General features: G+C 34.9%; 1 long non-coding RNA gene across 1 annotated transcript in view; it reads left to right on the top strand.

Annotated features, from left to right (window-relative positions):
* Positions 1-2580: 2580 nt before the first annotated feature.
* The window catches only part of LOC121029169 (uncharacterized), a 38221-nt gene continuing 34227 nt past the window's right edge, over positions 2581-6574 (top strand). Inside the window, exon 1 of the long non-coding RNA XR_005789626.1 lies at positions 2581-2648. This is a non-coding gene — a long non-coding RNA (uncharacterized LOC121029169). The remainder of the gene's footprint in view (positions 2649-6574) is intronic.

Here is a 6574-nt window from a genome sequence, read left to right as displayed (position 1 = left end):
TCTCTTACAGGAACAATTAAACAATAGAGGAGAGTATAAGACTTTTTATTTCCCTTTTGGGGAGCTTGCCATGTGAGAAGTGCCATGGTTGGATGTTGGATGGATAATCTTTTCCAGCCAAATCATAAACGTGATCATGAACATCTCTAGGTAAAAAAGTCTGGTGAAAATCTACAACCTTGAAAAGACTTCAGAGTAGCCTATTAGCAAGACATGGGTGATTTCCTCACAGAGCAGGAGGAGTCAAAAAGCAAGAATAATGCAGAGGCCTCAGGGCCCCCAGAATGCTGACATCCTATCCCTTAGGTTTCTAGGCTTGGAAGACAGCTAGACATTGTAAGATTCTCATCTCACCGTCACAGATTGCGTTTAATTTTTCATTACTGATAATTAAACTGACTTCCTCATGTTGAGGTTAAAATTGCTTATGCATGCAAGGATCTAGTCCACATATTGCCCCAAATCATTTAGAGTCTCTTGGACTACAGAAAGGCTAGGCCTATCTGACTACAAATCTGTTTCTTTTTATTAAATAAGGTAACACAGTAATTTCTCTCAAGGTGAATTTGAATTCCAGGAGAAAAAAAATATTTTCCACAATATACTTTGAATAAGAAATTGTAAACCATAACAAAAAAGCAAAGCAAAACAAACTAATCACATAAACAAATTAACATAATGAAATTGAGAAAGACAAACAAAGGGAGTTAATCATGAGTATAGAGGAAGACAATGGATCTTACAGGTAGGACCATAGACAGAGTGATATTTTTATTGTGATTTGAACATGGGCAAGATTTGGACATAAGGTTTAGAGAAGAGGCATGGCAGTGAAGACACTGGGAGAACATTCTACAAGTAGAGATATTTTATTAGAAGGAACAGATAAGAGAAGTATAAATAATATTCAGGGGAAAGGAGATGCCCTGGGGAGTAGGGTAGATGAACAAAAACAAATAAGGAGTAAAATTGGAATGTGGGCTTTATTTTCTAGGCATTAGAGAGATTTTGCAGGCTTCTTAAAATCTGAATGACATATCAAAGAAGAAAACTGGGTGATTGGGCTGCAAAAATAAGGGTGAATGTAGATGGGAAGATCTGTTGTAAGAGTAAAATACTCTCAGTTAAAGTTAATAAGGAGGCATCTCATTTTAGTTTTGATTTGTGTTTCCCTGATGATGAGTGATATTGAGCATCTTTTCATGTATCTGTTAGCCATCTGGATGTATTCTTTGGAAAAATATCTATTCATGTCATCTGCCTATTTTTTAACTGGATTATTTGAAATTTGGATGTTGAGTTTGATGAGTTCTTTATAGATTTTGGATACTAACCCCCTATCGTATATGCAATTTGCAAATATCTTCTCTCATTCCAAAGGTTGTCTTTTTATTTCATTGATTGTTTCCTACACTGTGCAGAAGCTTCTTGAAGAAGTCCTAATAGTTCATTTTTACTTTGCTTCCCTGGCCTCTGGAGACATGTCTAGGAAGAACTTGGTCCAGCCAATGTCAAAGACGTTGCTGCCTCTGTTCTCCTCTAGAATTTAGATGGTTTCCTGTCTTACATTTAGGTCTTTCATCCATTTTGAATTTATTTTTGTGCATGGTGTAAGAAATGTGGTCCATTTTCATTCTTCTGCACGCTGCTGTCCAGTTTTCCCAACACCATTTGTTGAAGAGACTGTCTTTGTTTCCCATTGGATACTCTTTCCTGCTTTGTTGAGATTGGCTGACCATATAGTTATGGGTCCATTTCTGGGTTTTCTATTATGTTCCATTGATCTATGTGTCTGTTTTTGTGCCAGGACCATGTTATCCTGAAGACTACAGCTTTGTAATATAGCTTGAAGTCCAGAATTGTGATGCCTCCAGCTTTGCTTTTCTTTTTCAGGATTGTTTTGGCTATTCAGGATCATTTGTGGTTCCATACAAATTTTAGGATTGTTTGCGCTAGCTCTGTGAAAAATGCTGGTGGTATTTTGATAGGGGTTGCATTAAATGTATAGATTGCTTTGGGTAGTATTGACATTTCGACAATATTTGCTCTTCCAATCCATGAGCATCCATGGGATGTCTTCCCATATCTTTGTGTCATCTTCAAGTTCTTTCATAAGCGTTCTGCAGTTTTCAGAGTACAGATCTTTTACCTCTTTTTATTCCTAGGTATCTTATGGTTTTCAGTGTAATTGCAAATGTGATTGATTCCTTGATTTCTCTTTCTGCTGCTTCATTATTGATATATAGATATGCAACAGATTTCTTGTATCCTGTGACTTTGCTCAATTTGTGTTTCAGTTCTAGCAATTTTTTGGTGGAGTCTTTCCGATATTAAGGAGAGCACTTGTTGTGATGGACACTGGGTATTATATGTAAGTGGTAAATCACTAAATTCTACTCCTGAAACTAGAATTCACTATATGTTAACTGACTATAATTTAAATAAAAACTTGAAACATTAAGTAGAATAAATTAAATAAGAATAAAGTTAATGAGGAAATCTATTAGGGAATTTAGAATAAATTTAGAATAAAGAAGAATTAGAATTTAGAATTTAGAATTTAGAATAAAGAAGAAGAAATGTTTGGGCAGGTGAAACTAAAAACCCCAGGATGTTAGGAGTTTCAAGGCAGATGAGCATTGATGAAGGTAAGGGACTCAGCTTGTTTAGCCTATTTTGAGTAGATGATATTAGAAGTAGGAAAGTGAGTAGGAAAAGGAAACCTTGAGTGGTTTGGACAATATTCAGATAACTTCATTTTTAGAGATGTTAATTCTGAAGAAACGATGACAGGCAAATTTTCCAGCTGCATCCAAAAAGAGACGTCATCAGTGTGGCCATCGGTAATCGGGCCATGTACAAAGAAGTGTGCCATCATGAAAAGGCCAAAAGCATCAATGTGCTAAGTGGATCACTATATTTATAGCTTGTGGTGAGATTCACAAAACAATTATCCATCTATGAACATTTGTGAAATGAAAAGAATGGTACTTACAAATCAAGTTTAACAGTTTTTTGGAGCCCTTTCCACAGGACATGGATGGTAATATTTTTCACCTAAAACAATGTGGTTTACTGAGAAATGAATAGATAACTTCTTTCTCCATGACCAAAATCAGAAAGTTAAAATTGACGAATAGATGGAAAAAAAGAGTCTGGACAACAAAGTATTATAGACTATAAGTGAGGAGGACAAAGAGAGGGAAGGGAGGCCATCCAATATCCTGGGATAGGAAAGGCAGCAAAGGAAGCATCCCCATGTATACCACCCAGTGCATGAGGCATACAGAAGAAATGAAAGAGACAAAGTAGAATGAGAAAACACAAACACAGTTATGAGGTTCTATGACAAGGGTAGCAAACCCTAGGGATGATGGAAATATCATGCTCGCCCACTTGGTGAGGGAGTCGGCAGTCCCTCTTGAAATGAGGATGGAGATCCTGTGAGACGATGATCAACTCATGTATCTACTGATGGCATCAATAAGGACTAAGCAACTTCAGAAAATGAAAGACCAAGAGCATGAGGACAGATAGTAAATGGAATAAAACAGTTGTAGCCTTGTAGTCTTGCAAGTTATTATCAACCCTTAAGAAGGATATTAATCGTAGACTCTAATATATAGTATACTGCTCTCTTGGAGATATTCGTGATTCATTGTCTGTAATTTAATGATTTATTAAATGTAGTCATTTTTTTAAATTTAATAAGAAGAATTCCTCTTTCAGTTATTCCCAAATAAAAGGTGCAGGGCCCTGTATTTTCCAGTGACTGCTATATCCCCAGCACCTAGCACAAATTCAGACTATAGTGAACAATAAATATTTTTGAAGTAATAAATGAGTAGGTGAGTAAATGACTAAACTCAGTCCCAAATTTACTATGGCACAGAAGTCATGTAAGAGAGCTTCTTGGATTCAAGTAGACTCTAATGAACATCTTGTCTTCACAATAGAGTCAAAGTAGGAGATAAACCATCCCACCTCAGCTTCTACCAACATGGTAAAAGTTTGTCTCTGACAGTTACAGATTCAAGTACAATTCTCTCTTAAAATGTTTGCTGCTGAAGAGAGAAGTAGGACAGTGATTTAAAATGGTAGTAGTTTGGAGATATGTTTTGAAAAATTATCATTCAACATTGTCCTATGTACCTGGTGAAATGTAAAACTCTGCAACACATGAAAATGCTTTCGGGGCGCCTGGGTGGCGCAGTCGGTTAAGCGTCCGACTTCAGCCAGGTCACAATCTCGCGGTCCGTGAGTTCGAGCCCCGCGTCGGGCTCTGGGCTGATGGCTCGGAGCCTGGAGCCTGTTTCCGATTCTGTGTCTCCCTCTCTCTCTGCCCCTCCCCCGTTCATGCTCTGTCTCTCTCTGTCCCAAAAATAAATAAACGTTGAAAAAAAAAATTTAAAATGATTTCAATGTGTACTTTCAATAGGTACTAAATAATTTAATTTAAAATAATTAAACATGTTAATAAATGTATAGGTTTATAACCAGTGTTAGAAACCATTGCCCCTATCCTCCTCACAAGGTACATTTTCTGTGAACAGAAAAGTAATTATTTGCTATTATGTAGCATGTAAGATTTAACTAACTCTACTACACTGTCTAAAAGATAGCTAGATGAATAGTGACCACATACATTTCAGTGATGATGTATGGTAATAAACTGATATTACTTTCACATCAATCATTTTGTCTCTTCTAACATATTTTTCTAAACCCCTGTATTTTCTTTTTCTCAACTACATGCCCAAAATACAGTCCTTAATATTAATAGACACTTATTTTTTTATTGAATATTCTATAAGGGCTCTTAATGTACTAGAGTTTTTGGCTCTCCATTTTGGTTCTTTATACTTAAGCCAGCTGTACAAGGTTCCATTTTTGTACATACAACTACTTTTAGCACAGTAGACTGCCAAATTTCACGGACTTTTTTTTTTCATGCTGCCTGTGCTATATTTATTATTCTCCTCAGAGTTTTCAAATTTAACAAATTCACAGATGCTTTCTCTGTCTAGGCTCATTTATGTAGATTTTTTAACAGTAAATATGTCTACTGACCCACTCAACACTTCTCTTCTTGCAGCTCTGGTAAATTCTTGGTGTTTTAATCATCCCTTCTTCTCCTCAGAAACTTGCCTTAGTATAATCATTTCATTATGTGGTGTTTGAAAACTGTTCTTAACCATGATAGCATGGAGGTTAATAGGACTTAGAATATTGTTTGCACAGAATTTTATGATCTCCACACACCCATTTGTTTTTTATTAAAAGACATTTTAACCCCACCCCACCCCCATTGAGGAGAGATCAATACAACTTTATGTTTTATGATCAAGAGTGCTTGGCAGGACACCTCATTGATTTCAGAGACAAATTTGAACATATTCTTGATGATGCTGGAAACTAATATCTTAGCAGTGAAATCTTTCTTTTTTTTTTTTTTTGGACCATGTCCAACAAAATTTCCAGAAAATTTAGTTATTATTTAACAAGAAGAAATAAGCTATATTTTCCTTTGGTAAATTTCATATTCTCCTCCCTACATATCCAAGGCATTTAAATTGTAAGGAAAATATATAATTAGAAAAAAAAACTGTTACCTATTCTCTTAAAGTATAGAGATAAGAATGACCTTTAATCTTATTAGTAGCTTGAGTTTAATATGATGATCTAATATCTTTGTTTTAATTCTAAAATTATAGCTTTCCACATCTTTCTGTTGACCTGATGATTAGGGCATTAGAGAATGCCTGTATAATTGAAATATTAGCATTTTTAATGATACTGGATTTGAAAGACTTTATTCTTAGGATCAGTGAGTCACATGGTAAATTCCACTTTAGTTGTTCATGATGATGACACCATTTCTTTATACTACAATTTCCATGTGTGCATGATGTTATTTGATCTGTGTTAAAAAATAAACACTCATTAAATCTCTTGTCAGTCTCTAGTCTAGCACAGTTAATTCCACTCAGTAGTTACTGTTCACAATAATAAATTGAGAGAACGAATTAGCCACAGCATTTCTGGTGCAAATTTTGCATTTGGTTAACAACGATAAATGTTGAAGATCTAAGTGCTACTGAGATTATCAATTTCCCTGCATTTGATGAAAGTCTGTTTTGTTTATTTTCTCATGGACTTATATTACCATGTTCTGCCTATCATAACTGATGCTGTATTCAATAAGGATTTTCTGTAACAACCACTTTCTTAAAGATCTTCATTCTTTTATATACCTAATCGAGAAGTTATCCTGAGATTTAATGACTCTTAATAGACATAATAGACACTTAACTAATGTTATATCTTTTGCTCTTCTGTTAGCACCCAGAAATTAAACCTACAATACCAATCAGAACTGAAATCTCAGACTGAGAATAGACTGATGAAAAAAAATCTGTAATTATAGCTCCAAGAGAAATTACTAGGATAAAGTTAAACACTATTTTGTCCATGGCTCTCAAAATGCAAATTTTGGTATGAATTTCTATTTTAATAATATATAAGGACATTTCAATTAACTTCCAAAGAAAATTAAAATGTTGTCAATAATTTC

This window comes from Herpailurus yagouaroundi, unplaced genomic scaffold (genome assembly GCF_014898765.1).
Source record: "Herpailurus yagouaroundi ecotype Mexico unplaced genomic scaffold, PumYag 139, whole genome shotgun sequence".
Classification (NCBI taxonomy): domain Eukaryota; kingdom Metazoa; phylum Chordata; class Mammalia; order Carnivora; family Felidae; genus Herpailurus; species Herpailurus yagouaroundi.
The sequence above is the reverse complement of the archived record's forward strand: the minus strand, read 5'-3'. Positions and strand labels throughout refer to the sequence as shown.